This window comes from Ornithodoros turicata, chromosome 2, assembly GCF_037126465.1.
Source record: "Ornithodoros turicata isolate Travis chromosome 2, ASM3712646v1, whole genome shotgun sequence".
Taxonomy (NCBI): domain Eukaryota; kingdom Metazoa; phylum Arthropoda; class Arachnida; order Ixodida; family Argasidae; genus Ornithodoros; species Ornithodoros turicata.
Genome location: NC_088202.1, coordinates 62,465,760 through 62,484,817, shown reverse-complemented (window position 1 = coordinate 62,484,817; position 19,058 = coordinate 62,465,760).

The following is a 19,058-nucleotide window of genomic DNA, read 5'->3' as shown; positions in this document are numbered from 1 at the left end:
GCACACGGTGCTTTGTATCAGTTTTCTTTATTCCTTTTTAATTTTTTTTATGTTTCTTTTCACCTATATGTGTATACGAGGCGTGATCGATATTATGCATGGAACAGGAGTTGCCCAGTGCTGCACAAAATTTATGAAAAGATAATGAACGCCGTTACGAGAACATCACTTCAGGTAGAAGTTACCTGCTCTTTGTTAATTAACTAGCAGGATATTTAAAGCCTTAAAGGGATGAATTTCATCCTAGCCATTGTGCGGAAAACATGTGTAAACGTTGCATTACGCAAAGCAATTACAAAAAAAAAAGCCAGTCGTTCATGCCAGTTGACGACCATTTGCTATATTATCTGCCCTCAACTGCAACTGAACAGACTGCATTTTATATCCCGCATCCTAGTAAAAACTTGTCATAAGACTTCCACGGTAAACACGCCTGCGCGGACACAAGAAAACAGCTGATGCTAAAGTTCTTCCCCATGGGATCACGCCCAGCTAGCCTGTATTTCCGCTATTTTATCTCTGTCAAGAAAGGGCTAGCACTGAAGTGCTTTGTGATCGGATGTTTGAGTTCAACTTAATCCAGGCTGTCGATAACGCACCAGGGTTACTTCCAGAAGCGCATCGCTTTTAGATATAGTGTTTATGAGCTAGGCTTAAAAATAGATCTCTTTGTAATATAACTGATGTCATTTCAGATCATCACATCGTATCTCTCACTTGTGACTTAGTCCCCGCTTGCGCAAACAGTAAGCTGACTATCACAACGTACAACTTTGCTTGTGTGGATGATGTCGGTATTCTGGATCACTTGGCGCATGAATTTGATCGTTTTCGCGACAAATCAGGAAGTGACAGTAATGAGCTCTGGTCACTAAATCACATAATTATAAAACACTCTGTACACACATTCGTTCCAGTTAGAAAGAAACAAGTCGCTAAAAAAAGCATGGATCAATCGTGAAATATTCCATTTTAAGCGACGTCTGAATGCAGGCTTACAAAACAATTGCACGTTAACACCAAGCATATTGTGCGCGTTAGGAGAGAATTGTGAACTAGAATGCGCGATCACAAATATGAGTTTTACAGTCAGACACTAACGAGGTTCCTTGTGGAATCACCACACAAGTTCTGGCGTTACATCATACCGCCAAAGAATGTATATATATGATTTCACCTAGCTCCCAACATATTTTGCGTCCGTATTCCTTCGAGATAACTGTGTTGTGGATTCTTTTAACGATTATAATGAAGTGCCATCTATACCAGAGATAAAGTTTGCGTTGGTTGGTATCTCTTTGTTGTTAAAACTTGATGATAAGAAAAGTGATTGCAGATCCAGATTGCATACCAAATGTGTTCCTGAAGCGTTATGCAGAATGGGTATCGTTTTACCTACAAGTGATCTTTCCCAAGGTTTATGAATCGGGGTTGGTGCCTGATGCCTGGAGAATAGCCAAGATTGTACCAGTGCCTAAAAAGCGTGATTCGTCTTGTGCCCCAAACAACATCATGCTGCAAGATTTTTAGCACATTCTCGCCTGCCTTTCTGTCTTTGTAGAGGAACACCACATACTCAACAATTCTATAAATGGTTTCAGGAGAGGTGATTCCACTACTTACCAGCTAATTGAGGTTTTCCAAGATATATCACCGTCAATTAACAAACGTCAGCAGGCTCATGTGGTTTTTCTTGATTTAGAAAAATCATTCGACAAGCTGTCGCATACAAAGCTGCTGCATAAATTGCACGTCATATTTATAAATGTAATCCTTTTAAGTTGTGTAAGGTCTTATCTAGGGAACCGTCTTCAGTTCGTTCAATTTAACAAGCATTCTTCAAATCAGTTACTAGTACATCCTAGGGTCCATCAGGGATCAGTTTTAGCACCCCAGTTGTTCTTACTATGCATAAATGATATTGTAGATGACGTAAATGTTACTATCACATACAAGGAAGGAAACTCAACGGAAGAACAAGATAGTTTGCAGAATTTCCTACTAATGCTTACAAAATGGCGTGAAAAATGGATAATGACCATCAACGAGCAAAATAGTGTTGCAATGACTGTCACCCGTAAAAAGAAAAATGTACTTAAATACAATTACATGATCAATGATGTAAGTCTTGTCCAGGTTAAGCGGTTCAAGTACTGAGGCTTGATGTTCAGCGAAGACCTTAGTTTGAACAAACAGTAATAATAATGGAGTCGCTAAAGCTAACACGAAGTTGTATTTTTTACGAAGAACATTTAGAGATGCAAATTTTTCTGCAAATTTAATTGCGTTTCAGGATTTAGTACGCTCAGTGTTAGAATATGGCTGTGTGGTTTGGTTTCCGGCATCAACCACAAAACTTGCAGTTGGAGCAGATTCAGCGCAAAGCGATGCGCTTTATTTTTAACAAATTTACGCGCTATGATTCACCGTCACAACTACTGCAATCAGCAGAAGTTCTCACACTATCTCATCGAGTGCTAGTTCAACGACTAAAATCTCCATGGCTAATTTTGAATAATGCATTGAATGCATTGAATAAGGCATTGAATAACATGCATTAATCCATCAATATACATAAATTTGGCAAACAGGAGTAGCTCTCGAAATAAACACACGAAACAAATTGATCAGTATCGTTTCCACTCTAGCTGTTTAAGGGATCGTTTCTTCCCGACGGAAATCCAAAGTTGGAACAGTCTTCCATAACTAGCTGTTGTATTCGACAGGCTGTCTTCTTTTGTTGACCCCGTTGAAGCATTCTAGTTGAATCTTGCAGATAGTGTTTTCGTACTGTGCATTGTATTTGCCTCTACTTCTATAGCGTCGTAAGACGCTAGCAGTATTCTAAATAAAATAATTAAAAATATTAAGAATCATGCCAGCGGTACTCTCGTCCCCGAGGACAAGGCAGCTTTCATGGAAGACAGAAAGTGGCGGGCATGCGCTGACAAGAGTCGCAACTACAAACGTCCAACATACACGGGCACGTCACTCCTAATCGCCAACACAGCGGGGACAGAGATATCATGAGGAGCACAGTGCAGTATGTCCATTCCATCCGAGATCCAGCCAGGGAACTGAATCGTGATACCTTTTTCCCCTGTATAAGGTCACCAGATGGGTCAAAGTCGCCATCTTGCTATGCTTTTCAGCCTATTCGCCACGTAAAATCACGGGGATTGCCATCTTGTGGGACGGCTATTGCCAACATCGCAAAATCTGCCCCCTAGATTTGTACCGAAGCAGAAATTATCTGCTAACAATGTGCACCAAGCGTGCTGTTTCTCCGAATAGCCATTTCAGTCCGTATCCGATCCAGCGTGAGTTGCGACTGCCGTCTCTGGCCAACGGGTGTGTTCACGGTGTCATCAATCACCGCAGGTGTACGATCCTGTAGTGTTGTGTTTAGTTGTGTCTGTCGATTCTGATGTTATGTAATATTGTAATGCCCACCAGGCAGCAGAGCTTGATGTGGATGATGTAGAGGAAGGTACGCAGCGTAATTCTACGACGACACTGTGCGACGAAGTGACTACATTTGTATCCGTCGTCCTGCGTGTGTTGAATAAACACTCCTTCGTTAGTGCACAGAATATGTTTTGTGATTGCCGATGAACGGCAGTGCTTCAAGCACAGCTTTGTTTTCGCTTTTTCATGTGAAAAGTGCTTGCTGTGACAAGTGCTTCATGAAGCACTTCTCTCTTGAAACCACCCTGAGAACCACGTTGCGAAGTTGTTTGCCAGTGGAATTTGTTACAAACGCTATTTGTAACTGCAAATATGTTTGCGACTGGCTTGTGAAGTAATAACACACAGTGTATGGTAGTGGTAGAATTGATTTCTGTGAAATATAAGTAGTATAAATATATGTCCTATAGCCAAGAGTTTTCTCTAATCCAATTCTAATCCAATTTCTAAGCCACAATCCAGTTCCAATACAACACAATCCAGTTCTAATCCAACACAAGCCAAATCCAAAGCCATCTGACTGGCCGCCATTAGCTCTGCCCACTTGCTGATTGGCCCGTGCTAAGCCTACTGATCTTTGATTGGCTGACCGTAGCTCCTCTCCTTTATGTTAATTAGTTGGCTTGGCTCCACCCAGTTCACGCTGAATGGCCTGTGCTAAGCCTACTGATCATTGATTGGTTGACTGTAGCTCCGCCCCTTTATGCTAATTACTCGGCTCCGCCCACTTCACGCTGATTGGTGCATGCGTATCGCTGAGCACAGCTCTGCCCCTTTATGCTAATTAACCGGCTCCGCTGATTGGTCCATTCTAAGCCTACTGATCACTCCCCAAATTTTCCAGACTTTCTAAGCCCTTTCACTGGCCGTCCCCAGCCTACCGATTGGCCCGTTCTAAGGCCGCTGATTGGCTGACTAAGCCCACTGAACATAGCCTTCATTAGCGCCCGCTAGATGGCGCGGCTCCGCAGCGGCTTTATCTCATACGTCCAAACTTACCTCGGGCCACCAGATGGCGCGACTCAGGTGCATCAACTCCGCGCGGTTCTGCTTTGAGGCGTAACACGAGCGAGAGAACTTCGTCGAGATGTGCTGCCACATATTGCGCTCCCGTTTCACCACAAACAAGTTGCGGGACATCATACGCAAAATCTTGGATGAGTACCTGTCGGCTTACAGGGAGCAATCACTGCGCAAGCTTCAGGAACTATGTCAGGAAGAAATAAGAGTCCTGGAGACGATCATCAATCGTGATAGGAGCTATGGATGAAAATAAAGACGTGTCACACCTCGCTACACGGTCTGTTCAAGTTATTCCACGATGCACATACAGTTCCAGCACCCCGTTCGAATTCTCATCTCTGGCACGTCCATGTGTGGGAAGACAGTGCTCATGCAGAATATAATGAGACACCCCGAGTTATTAACATTCCACAGCAGAAGATACTCTACATACGAAAGTATGCAGCCGGATGGGAAAAGGATTTCGATGGCGTGGAGTTTATGGATAGGATACCCACAGACTGGGATGAACAATATCCCACCCTCATAGTTATGGACGATCAAATCACAGAGCAGGGGGCTCTATCGGAAGTAGAGTCGCTGTTTGCGCGTGGTAGCCACCATAAGAATGCGTCCGTGATCCTGATCACACAAGCCTTGTTCTGTCACAACGTCTCTTTTCGAACGATATCGCTGAATGCGAGTTATATCATATTGTTCCGGAACGCTCGGTCCGTACAACAGATCGAAATTCGCACGATCGGCAGTTCCTGTTTACGCCCGCGACATGACTGCCGATCTTAGAAGACATCTCACGCTCCTCAAAGTATTGGCCACCAGCAAACCGACGCACTGCGCAGAGTTACTTAAAGAGCTCAGCTGCGAAGGCATTCGAATTGTTTTGGAAATCTGTCTGAACATTCTTTGTGGAATCCCACTTTCCACGGAACTTCATAAAAACTTGAAGAAACACAAAAAAATCCTCCGCTTTCTCGCTTACAAGTCACTTCATAAGTGCCCCGGCACTTGAAGAAATATATTAGGCAACAACGAGGTGGTCTCATTTCCATACTTCCACTGCTCCTCTCAGGGCTATCAAGTCTCGTGGGGGGAGTCGCTGGGCGAGCGATATCCAAAGCCATCAGTCATGGCTCATAGAATAGAAATAGGCGAAGTTCTGAAATCTAATGGTTCGGACGATGTAAAAGTGGGCAAAATACTGGAAGCCCTCTATTACTTGCTGCTCATCCTCCTCCCCCTCCTCCTCCTCTGGAATCTGTCTATTCAGAGCCCAAACCAGAACCGAATCAATTCAATTTTAATCCTCTACTCTCCAGCATTGATAAAGCACGTGCGAAATCTGTACTAAAAGAATTTGAGTAAGTTTTCACCCGGCAGGCGGGTAATGTGCTAGTATATAGAGAGAAGCAAATCAACCCCTCAAACATTGTGGCCCTTGTGAGCTACTTAGCACGTCGTAGCGCGCTCATCAAGAAACCCCGTTGGTATCAAAAGCGCTCTGAAAATGCACCGAATTGCTCGCTGGAGCAAATATGGGGCCCTATAGAAAGATCAAGGAGAAAGGGTTAGGTGGAGTGGATCGGTACCGACCTTATCACAAGCTCACGTGCAGAGAAGCCATCGAACAGCTGAAAAAAGAAGATGCTTACACCCTTCACAAGCCTGTAAAGAAAAAAATTTAAATGGTGCTCCATCATCGCAACTCATGTGAGGGATTTATATCAGGCTGACCTTCTGGGGATGCGTAAATATTAGAAATTTAACAAGGGCTTCAGGTACATCTTGACGGTCATAGACCACTATCGAGGTACCTGTACATGGTCCCCATTCGCACAAAGCGCCCGCAAGACATAAAGAAAGCTTTCCAACGAGTTTTTCGTCATGGAATTCCAAAGAATCTCCTCACGGATCGCGGACGCAAATTTTGGGGATCCCTCATTCGTCAGTATTTTCAGTCGCTACTAGATTACTATTGCACGCAAAGTGGAATGAAGGCGGCCTCCTGTGAACGCGTGCAGAGAACAATTAGAGAAAGAATAGCCAGGCATTTCACTAGTACGGGGAAGTTTAATTATATCAACACACTGTCGAAGATAGTGGCCGACTATAACGACTCGGTACACTCCGTCACAGGCGAAAAGCCGAAAAACGTGAAGGCCGGAAATAAAGTAGCTCTGTTCAACAGATTGAATCGTAAGACAACCCCACGCGAGAGCAAGTATAAAGCGGGGGAGCAGGTGAGGCTCGCGTTAGATCGCAACGTGTTCGCCAAAGGCTGCGATCAAAGGTGGACGGCCGAAGTGTTGGAGGTGTCACGAACGAGGAAGACCGATCCAACTGTAGTGTACGTGAATGGTTCGACGGGAAAAGAAATACTGGGATCATTCTATGAGCAGGAGCTGCAGCCCGTCCACCAGCTTTCCTCGTATGATAAGTGTCTCATTTCCATGGTGATTAGAAAGGAGAATATTAATCAGGTACGCACTACTTGGTTCGTTGGTTCAGATACGCCAAAGATCACGATTCTTGAGTGCCTTCCAGCGATGTCAGAAAATGAATTTTACGTGTATCTGCTCTCGAACGCCAGCATGGACCTGCACCTGTCCAACACGCTGAATGACTTCATGATCGCGTTAGATAAGCCGCTACACCTGGATGATTCGTACGTCATCGGTCTAGAGGGATTTTCCATTCCCAACAGCTTCCTGAACGTGAACCAAGCGCCGCATAACCTGATAACGCTATCAACGGAGAAGTGGCAAACAAAACAGCTCACGTTCGAAGACACGGACACGCTATTGAATAAAATATTCCCCAAATATGGGATAGAGTGGAGTTACGAGGAAGATCGCTACATGTTTAAGCTACTGTCGCGCTTGAGCTCGGTGAAATTAATCGACAGACTGGTGCATCTTGCCTTTGGAATCGCCGACATCAATGGAGATCACCCGGAGGGCGGCAGCATCAGTAGTAATGACTGGACTATCATAGTACTACAACGCTCAACTGGCTTGAACACGATTTAACTAGCAGTTAGAGTTAATTGCCCCCCCCACATTAATCAGCACCCTCCAGGGAGCCACCACACTAATTGGGAAGCGTCTATCTCGGGTTCAGACCGGCTGAGCGTTGTGCATTACGAGAGTCCATAAAAAATTAAAAAATAGGTAGAAAATAAAACAAATAGATAGAAATAGAGTGGAGAGAAACAATTTATTCGAAAATCAACAATGCCGTCCCGAAGAAACCGCTCCGGAAGACCCGAGTGACCAGCGCCCGCCGTGTTGGTAGTTGGCACCCAGCAGTTGCAGAGATCGACGACAGGTGGCCAAGTAGTTGCAACGCATCACACCAGATGGCGCCACCATCATAGCTCTATGCGAGAAAGACAGAACAAGATACTAGCGGCAGGTAGAAAATGCCAACACTGCTGAACAAGTCTAGACATGCGAGAGAACAGGTTTAACCGATACTGCTAAACAGCACGGAGAAAACAGTACACATCGAGGAAAAGGCAATCGACTATGCCTAACCACAACGTCACAACACTATGCAGTTAACACAAGGCGGGAACCGCTAAACGTGCGTCAACACAGAGAAAAGGCTTGGTCACTGCTGAACAAGTCTAAACATGCACGTAGGGCGAGAAAAGGCTTAACACGAGCGCAGTCAAACATCGGCAAATCACTCGTTGGTCACCGCTAAACAAGTCCAAATATGGGGGCACAGCAAACATGCGAGAAAAGGAGCGCGGTAAAACAACGCGGCAAATCACTCACCTTTTCTCCCACGGCGACGGGTGCGTCTGCTCCGTCCGAGGGTCAGGCAGAAACTGAGCGGGCGCGGGGTCTGCGGAGCAACCGAGCACACGTCTTCTCTCCGCGACAGCCAGCGAGCAACTGACTGGGGCACCGCACTGCGGCAGCTACGCATGTGCTCGCGCTCCTAGCGTTCTCTGTGCCACCCGCCCGTGGGTGGATTGGTTTCAGTTCTCCACTCCTCCCGCTGCGCGCGCGCAGGCGCTCCTAGCGTCGGCAGGTGGCTTCTCAGTTTCGGTTTCGCTCTCCTTTCTTTGCGCGCGTTTATCTGTATAAAGGCAGCGCACGCCGCGCTCGCGTCATCATTCTATACGGATACGTGGAAAATGCCATGTGCGGTTTATTCTCCTGCGTTTCTCGTCGGCGAGGAAAGACAAAAAACGAAGAATTTCGTGAATTTATTCATGACATTGTGGAGGAAGCCTTTCAAGTCCACCGCCTGGAATGGTTGGAAGCACGCCAAGAAATGTGTCAGGACAAGATGAAGACGCTCGACCGCATCTTAGCGGCGGACAGACTGACGAAAAAGAAGTCCAACTTTAGCCTGGATAATCTGTATTGGGAACGCAGTTCCGATCTAGAGGACGACGTGCAAATAAAAGCAATGCATTCCTCTTCGAGTCTCAGTCTCTTCTTTTTCTTCGCGCAATGTGTACGCACGCAACATGTCTTCCCTCGAACCTCTTCGTTTCCGTCATCCTTTTCGCTGTATCTTAAGCAGCCCCTCTATGTGCGGCAAATCTACTTTCGTTGCGAACGTGCTGAGGAACCTGAACAACGTGGTGGACAAGCCTCCATCACAAATATTCTACGTACAGAAATACGCTTCGCCGAGCATGCAGGACGAATTTGGGGACTCCGTAAAATTTACTAAGGAGCTACCGCGAGAGTGGGACACGTCGCGCGCTACGCTGATCGTCGTCGACGATCACATGACCGACGCCGGTTCCTTGAAGGAGGTGACCGATCTTTTCATTCGGGGTTCTCACCACGCCAACGCGTCGATCTTCTTACTCGTTCAAGACATCTTTTTCGACAGTAGCCATTTTAGAACTATATCCTACAACGCCAGTTACATCGTCCTATGGCGCAGCGTCCACCAGATGGAACATTTCGGCCAACAGCTATTTGGCAGAAAAAGATTGAGAGAAAGAAACAGAAAAGAGAAAGAAACAAGCGATGTTGTCGCGCCAGGCTTATTTACTCATCGATCTTCACAACTATACGCACGAGGACCACAGGTTGCGTAGCAATATCTTTCCAGGAGAACGTCAATTATCTATGCTCCGAAATGAACCTCCGTCCTCACCTCACTTTACTCAAAGTACTCTCCACTCTACCCCCTCCGCGCCGTCGCAACGTCTTGAGACGTTCGTCTTCGTCCGACATGAAACACCTCTCCGAAATTTGCCTGAATCTATTGAACGGAAAGGTGGCTCTAGCTCCAGATATGTTCGCACGTTTGAAGAAGCACAAACGCTTCTTACGACGGCTCACCTACACAAAGATTCACAAGAATCCACAACGTTTGAAGCGCTATCTATCTCAGCAGCGAGGACAGGGCGTTCTTTCGTCGGTAGTTCCTCTCCTACTTTCTGCCGTGTTGAACCTTTTCGTCAATGGCCAAGAGATTTGAAGTGACCACCTCCTCCATCAGGAACATTCTTTCCTCGAAGGAGAGTGACGACGTCAAAGTGAAACTCATACTGCAAGCACTGTATCGCATACTCAAGCAGTACAGATTTGACCCCTACGACAATAAAAACAAGGCGTCCGACGCTACAAATGACTTTGACTACACGCTCCTTTCTCCAGAGGTGGACGAAGAGGAAGCGAAAAGGGTCGTCTCGGAATTAAAGAAGGTTGTTTCCTGGGATCGCGAGGGTTTTGTCTCCGTGTCGGGCAAGCCCATCAGGCACTCCTCCGTTTACGAACTCGTCAATTATTTGTTGCAACGTAAGACGGGAAAGAAACCTTCCTGGTTCCCCAAAGTCTCGAAGCTATTGCGCCTGATTTCTCTGCCCAAAATCTCGCGAGCCTCAACAGCAGCAGCAAGCCTCCATTGCATGAACGACTTATGGAGGGATATGAGAAACGAGCGGGTGGTTTGGGGTGTGTGGACCGCTATAGAAAAGCGCATCACTTGACCAAAAAGAAGGCTCTCACCATTCTCAGGAAGCTGGATGCCTACACGTTACACCATCCGATCAGAAGAAAGTTTAATAAGAGACGCATCATCACGCTCGAGATCAACGACGTGTGGCAAATGGACCTCGCCGACTTTTCAAAATACAAGAGATTCAACGGCGGCTACCGCTACATTCTTGTAGTAATCGGTTCCCTCTCCCGCTTTCTGCGCACCCTCCCGCTAAAGACCAAACGCCCCGCCGAAATGAAAAGGGCCATGGTAATACTTCTTCGGGGAGGTAACGCACCTGCACACATCTTTTACAACAGAGGAGGGGAATTCTACAACAAGATCGTCAAGGAGTACCTGTCACGAAAGAAGGTCCACATGTATTCCACCATCTCTCCAGTAATCAAGGCATCGCAGCGAGAATGTTGATACGCACTTTACGCGACAGAACATTCCGCTATTTTAGAGTAACCGGAAAATACCACTTCGTTTCCGCACTTCCCAAGATCGTGCGGGACTACAACAGCACCAAACACACGACTTTGGGCATTAGCCCGTCCGAAGTCACACCCGAAAACGAATTGGAGCTGTTCAATAAGATAAATGGGAAGCCCGTCGTACCCTCCGTGAAAAAGAAGCTAAGTGTGGGAGATAAAGTGAGAGTCCTACTACACAGAAAAGGTTCTCATAAGAGCTCGGAAGGGAGTTGGTCGCCTCAGATTTTCACCGTCTCCCGCCTGAGAGACACTTCCCCTCCCATCGTGCACCTGGAAGATTACCGGGGTAACGAAGTGGAGGGATCTTTCTACCTGGAGGAGGTACTCGTCGTAACCCGCGTCGCCAATCAGCCTTTGCCAGTAACGAAAGTGCTGAGAAAGAAGCAAGTCAACGGTCAGAGCTTCTCCTTGGTTCGCTGGTTCGGTTACGACAAAGAACACGACAGTTGGGTTCCGAGCAGCGAGGTGGTCAAGATTGGGAAATGACGTCAGACACCTGCTCTCGAACGCCAGCATGGATAAGCTTCCCTTGAATAAACTCAACGCCTTCATGGTAGCTTTCGATAGTCCGCTTCAGCTCTCGAATCGCTATAAAGTCGGTCTGATGGATCTCAGCATACGCAACAATTTTTTAAATATCGGGTACAAAAGGCCAGATGCAAAAATCGAGGTTTCTTTCGAGGACACGGTCGAAGCCGGGAGAACTTTTCGTGTCAACTCGGATCTCGAGAGGGATTTGGGAAAAGCCCTTTCGGAATTTAACGTTTCTTTGGCGTACAATAAATCGCGATACGACTTAGTCTTACCCGTGAACGTGAAGGCCGTGGAATTGGACCCTAGGCTCGCACAGGCGCTCGACGCCTCGCTAGCGTCCCGCGAAGCAGGTCGTGCGGTGAAGCCTCCCAAATTGAGCGAACGCGAAGCCACCTCCATCTTATTGGAGCACGCCGCACCAGTCGCTTTCGGCGACGTCACTTTTAATTCAGAAACCCACGTCCTTATGTAACACACTCAACAAGTATTTCCGGACGCACAAGCTGGACGCCTTGCTAGAATTCGCGGATAACGTCTGCTCTCTGAAAACGCCGAAATGGTTGCACGTACCGGAACCCTTTGTCAAGCTGCTACATCTCACACCCGTCGAGGGACACGGAGAAACGCTACGTGTCTCTCCCCCCGTAGCGCGTCAATTTTCTTTTACGATCAAGACGAAAATTCCGTGATCTTTGCAAGTACATCTGCCTCCCGGCTATTATGCGACGCCGCAAGCACTTCTGGATGCGATTAACCAGCGCGTAGGTGAACGTGCACGCTCCAGCTTCGACGGAACCGAACAGAAATGTAAAATTCGCCTTTCCGAGAGCACCTCCACCTTAAGACTTTCCGAGTACCTGGCCGTGCTTTTGGGCTTCGAATCGCGTACCGTGTTCACGGGGGAGGAGGATGCCACGAGCTCCGTCGAGGTACTCCTGGAACCCCGGTTTCACAATATAATCGTCTACACGGATATCGTGGAACCATGTACGTGGGGAGCGGGAAAAAACCGATATTAAAAATACTACCCTTTTATTACAAGAAAGACAAGCACGTCGTCACCTACAAGTTAGATAACATCCAGTATTTTAACCTGTCTCATTTCGAAATTCTCTCAGTGACGATCGTTCTCGCGGACGAAACGGGAAGACGTTTGCCGTTGCGGTCCAAATGTAGAACCAACTTAATGTTGCATTTCAAATATGTACCGTAATTCCCCAAAAAATTCCCGTGTACACGGGATCCCTTTTCCAATGAGGGGGCGGCGTGTTGAGCAACATATCCACGTTTATCGTTCCCATGTGGCAGCAAATAAAACCGATCGCAAAGAGAACGTTGAAGCGCTTGGCGCGGAATTAGGCAAACGGCGAGGGAATATTGCGAGCAGTAAAAAAGACGGCCATAGCAACGGGCTGGGCAAAGACGTGCTGGATTCCATGGAGGGCTCTGGAAACAACAACAATGGAAAGAAACGTCGCAAAAGACAACAAAAGGCGCCGACCCACGACGCACCTACAGATATCTTTGGTACGCCGTGAAGGTCACACATGACGTCAACGAAAGGAAAAATACAGACGCAACGGTCACCGTGTCTTACGAGTGACGTGATGATACGATGATTACGGAGCGGGATGGCCCGAATAAGAGCGCTGCGATCCGTGCGGGTTCCAGTGTGCGCGGGATGAGATGCGAATGCCGATTGGTTGAGTGGTTGGGTGCTTGAGTGGTTGCTGATTGTCTGCTGAGTACGTTGTGCCCTTGTTGACTGCGCTGAGTGCTTGCTGAGAGATTGCTGCCGAGCGTTGATTGTTGCTGAGTGATTGAGTTGAGTGCTGATTGTTGCTGGGTAAGTGCGTGGATGAGTGGGCGACATTACCGCGACCGGTACAACAGCGTGAATGCCGGTTGCCGCCAGATAAGTGCCGGGGAGGACCATCATGAAGCAGGTGGAGGCCGGAAAGTCAGCTTACTGTGCTCTCCCTGCGGGTCCCCAGTGGAACAGTGGTCCCGGTCGCCTTGCCTGCTACAGGGTGGTTCGCTGCTGGTGTGCCGAAAAATTTAGGATGTTGCATGGCCGAATTACGCCGAACATGGTGTTCGTTGTTCGGGTCACCGAATGTAGAGGAGGTGGTGTCCCTCTACATGAGTCCTGACTGGCGATGATGGAATGTCTCAGCGTGCAGATGGTCGTGGCCTCACGCTAGGACGGTGCGGGTAGAACTGGCTGGCAGGCGCAGTGGCGCGCGCCAGCAGATGCACGTCGTTGTCATCGTCGTCCACGGGCCGCCACAGGTCTATCGTCTACGGCTCAGCCCGCCAATCTGTATTGACAGCCCTAGACCCTGTTCATCACCAAGGGCTCAGGCTTATCCTTGGTGCGTTCCGAACATCTCCAGTCGAAAGTCTGTATGTGGAATCACATGAATTTGTGGAATTTAATAGAAGACGGTTTTATCTTGGGGTGTCATATGCTCTAAGAATAAAGAGTTATGCACAACATCCTGCACTGACTTGTGTTAAAAGAACACGTTTCAAACAGCTGTTTATTAACAGGCCTTCAGTAGTACCCCCTCTTTCAATGAGAATTGAACGGGATATTGGGGATCACAATTTTTCTTCCTATAATTGCCAAGTTGCAGAATATGGTAAGATGGTCCCACCTTGGGAACCACCTCCAAGGCATGATACCACTTTGACTAAATACAGCAAACACAATACCTCTACACAAGTACTACAGCAAGAATGTGAACACTTAAGGGAAAGTTTTGGGACTCACACAGCAATTTACACGGACGGATCAAAGTCTAGTGCAGGTGTGACCTGCGCCATGATTTCTGCCACATGTGTGAGGTCACATCGTCTAAACAATATAGCAGCTATCTTTACCGCAGAGATTTATGCTCTCATCCTTGCACTTACGCACATTCTTCAAGGCTGCATCAAGTCTGCAGTTATATATACAGATTCTTTAAGTTCTGTAAATGCTATTTGCAGCACACGCAAACCAAAGAATTTTCTGATTCAGCGTGCACAGTCCTTAGTGAGTATGGCACAAAAGAGGGGATATTCAGTTATTTTATGCTGGGTGCCTAGCCACACACGCATACAAGGCAATGAGGTTGTTGACCGCGCTGCTGTTGCGGCAGCTTCAAAAGACGTCAGTCCTTTCGAGATGCCCATGCAAGATATTAGGTCAGCATTTAGGAAGTCACTGTACACAAAATGGCAGAGTTTCTGGAACACTCAGACACAAAACAAGTTACACTTGATTAAACAACACATCCAAAGTTATGGAAACCGCCAGGAAAATCGTCTCTTGAGTGTTCTGAGAACAAGGTTGCGGATAGGCCACACCATCCTCACGCACAAAGTTTTACTCTGTGGAGAAGAGCCGCCACTGTGTGAAAACTGGTGAACTCCTCTCTGTCATCCACATTCTTATCACCTGCCCACACCACGAAATCCATCGTCAACATCCTCTCACAGAATTTTATAGGTATTTCTTGCCTCTTCATCCAGCGCTCTTGCTTGGCGATGAGGCTATTATCCCTTTCAGTAGAATTTTTAATTTTTTAAGAGACATTGGAATCGTAAGTCTTGTGTAGAGTTAGTCTTGTATTTTAAATGTTACTTCTCTCCTTTTTAAGTATTGCACCTACTTTTTACTAGTCTAATTTTAATCACAGTGTTGGCGCATTATGACCTGTGTTGTCAATGCGCCATTAAAACTCCAATCAACATCAGCTGCAGCCGCATGCAGGCATTCTACCAAAGGGTAGTATGTACATTCGACAGCATTTTTGGGCGCTCAGTATTTATTGGAATTTGTTCGTAAATTATTGCAACTTGATATTTTGCGTTTGAGGCGTTACAGAGTCAGCCTGATCAGGGAACATAAGTAACCGGAGTTTAATATTTCAATATTATTTCTAGAAGTTCAACAATATGTGTTGTGATATTATGGACGTTATACTATCTAGTCATTGTCTAGCCGTTGATAACGGCTTGTGCCCTTATTGGCTTGTCGCAATGCTGCGCGATCGTAAAGTGCATACGCTGGCCACTTTTGCAGTGTTTTAATAGCTTTACTTAAAATAAAGTTTTGTAAAAATGTGCTTCATATGTGAGCTACTGCATGTCACTTTCACACGCACACATTCCTGAAACAGTACACACATACAGAGAAGCTTTTAGGCGTGGTCTAAGTAAAAGCTAATGAAGGTATAATCCTACCACATTATGGCTAATTAAGGGCTAGTACAGGACTAGGAGCCGCCACAGTCTGGTGTATAAAAGGTCTAAAGTTGGGCTAGCGGTAGACGTTGGATGTCTAAGCTGAGACGTCTAGGTGGCGTAACCTTAACTATTCGAGAGGAAGGCTAGAGATACTCCCCTAGACATTAAGGCTATTGAGAGACATCTACTACACCTGCCAGTCGTCCAAATGTAGATGTCGATTAGACATTTATTATCCCACCTTTGGCTACATGGGGTTACACAGTGTGCATTACTATAGTTGAAGTCAGACTCCTGGCCTGCTGTAACGGAAGCAATTTAAAGATCAGTAATACGATCAGTGGGAAATACTTAAAGTGACACGATATTCGAAAAATACAGTTTGAAAGAATGTTGATCTGAAGAGGTCGGTGGATGGAAAAGGCCAAACGGAAACAATGTAAGTGCATGTTTGAGTGTGTGAGTTTATGATTGAGTGTAGAAGGTTGTGATGTGTGTGACTTAAGACACGGAACTACCCCAAAAACTCCAAACCACTTATGTCTGCTAAAAGGTCATATTGCGGACACTGCACATATGAAAGAAAGGAAGTACGAAGTACAATGTCATTTATAGATCAGAGCATCTCCTGTCCATGAGCGAACCACATTCACCAAGGCGTCCCTATGGAATGCGTGTGCTTTGCAACGTTTGTACGAAAAGTGAACAAAGTCGTAGGTAAGTTATGGTAGCCTTTGTTTGGTAACGCGTCCATACCTTCTAGTGCAAGGTGGATTAGACGTTACTTCGGTTTCTGAGGAATCGGCTTCATAAACAGACATGCTCGTCAGTTTCTACACTCTAAGAAAAAAAGGTGCAGTTTTCTACCTTTTGAGGTAGAAGTGTGTTGTTACAGATTCTCAACCCTTTGGGGGCAGAAAGTGAGGGGTAGAAACACTTCTACCTCTTCATTTCTACCACAGTGATGGAACAGTTCTACCCCTGATTGTGAAGAGAATTCTACCCTGTTAGTGGCAAAATTCTGCCCCTACATGGTTAACTGTTATTCCTCTGGGGGGTCTATCTTTTCTCTCCATATGGAAGACACCTCTACCCCAAGGATGAGAAATATCTCCCCATCTTGACGCTAAATATTCAACCATTTCCGGAAGACAGTTCTACCGTGAGTAGAGCTGTTCTCCCTTATTGGAAGATAATTTTTTGCCCGAAATGGTACGAATCTCTGCTATTATTGGTGCTGTGCCTACCGGTGGCATATCTCTACCCGTAATGACGGGGCATTTAGACCTTGTAGGCAAATATTTACTCCGCCTTTCATGAAGGACGTCTGCCCTTTTGAGAAGAACTTGACGTACAGTATTTGTGTGGATGGGATAGAATGTATAGACAACTGTTACTAGTCACAGCATTTTATTACCACGTCACAATTGGAATCGTGCACTTGCGCTTACCAATGCGAAAGGTACATCCATCTTGAACAAGCCTGAGCACAGAGACACGAAAGAAAACACACACAACACAGTGGACTCCCTTGTTACATCAGGCTGCACAGCACTTGCATGGACTGTCTTGCACATAAATTCCACATGCATTCACCATAACAAGGGCATCGGGATAACTTCTGAGAGCTTGACGTTTCACGCTACTGTGTCACTCTAAATACACACGGATCTTCGCTCTGTGTGCAATATCTGCCCGGAGGAACACGTGGCAGGACGGATGAATTCAACTGAAATGTAAATGGCATTAATAGAGCATTTAAGATATGCGATAAATAATAACGACGGTACATGTTTCACTCCTCAGAAATATGTTTACATCTGTGATTCCCTCAGAAATAAGCATACAAAAAGAAGAAGGCTATCCCTGCAGTGCACAGAAGCCAAGCAAAAAAAATAAAAAAATAAAAAAAAAGTAACACAGAGCACATCCAAAAAACCAAGACTCGAGCGATGAGTGCCTTCTCCAATCAAACAGTAGCTCACCGTATGTTATGGCCCCGTTTCTTCATTTTCGAAGTGGATCTTGTAATCACATCCGGCGGGCGCTGATAAGGTGCCGTGCTAAAGTTGTCATGACGACCTGCGTGTATTACACAAACGCATTTGGTGATATTGCAGTTTCATAAGATGCTGAAAAAGTGTCAGACGACATGCCGATCAACCCGAACACGCAATGCGCAAAATACATCTGATCACTGCATATAAGACGCTCGGGAAGAAAAATCTTGAATATCAAAATTACTCACCTGATTCTGTCCCAACTCCACCTTGCTTATGTTCATATCATTGCAGCTGAACCGATAACACCTTCCACCACGGAGATGCGAATACTCGACTCAGCATAGCCATTAGGCCGCATGCATGGCCTTCGATGCAGCAATGTCCACGTGCAAACCTCCAGTCTGTCACTTTCAGCTTTCGTCTCTATACTGACCCCTTTCACACAATCGGCAATTCCGCGCAAGTGCAGACACTCTGTGTTTGGTCGCTCACAGAAGGCTGTACTCCTTGAGGTCTAACATCAAGTTACAAAATCCCAGAATATATAAGACATGTTTGTAGGTAGAGAACAAGTAGAGCGAGGGTTGGTACAAATATACAAATAAAAACACAAACATAGTTTAATACAATAAAGGAGCGTACGACACCATCAGTTACGGACAGACAAGGGATGAGTTGTGTAGCATAATACATGAATGACCACGGCGGCCAGGTCAGTATTTGGCACAAAAGGCATTCACGGGCGACACCATTCAAGGAAACAGTGCTACAGTGTCTTGTCAACTGATCCATTGCCGGCTTGAAACTGATGGAGTTGTACCCCCTTTTTATTTTATTATATGTGGTTGTATATTTATTTTTATGTCTCTACCAACCCTCACTCTCTACATTACAACATGTTTTATATGTTCTGGTATTTTGTAACTTCATGTTAGACATTAACAAGAGCAGCCTTGTGCACGAAAGTCTCGTCTCATTAAAATTTAGATGCTCTCAACACTCTTCTTTATGTTGTGAATCTCTATCGCAGCGCGATGCTCCGGTATTTTTGCCTATCGAACAGCATGTATGCAGTATGCACACACTATTTATGCACTGGACCCACTAAAACTGTAATGAATGTGGCACTGCCCACAGTAATGCACCAAGTTCAACACAAGTATTGTAGAATCCAGGTGTTTTAGCTTACATGTGAATTCAGTACCACATCCAGTGTGAAGTTGTGACAAATAAATAGTTCCCATTTTTCTTAGCTCTCAGAACAAAGACAGTGAACACAGGAACCATTGTCCAGACAGCAACAGTGCTTGAACTGGGTAGCAGCTAATCGGAATGGCGACCT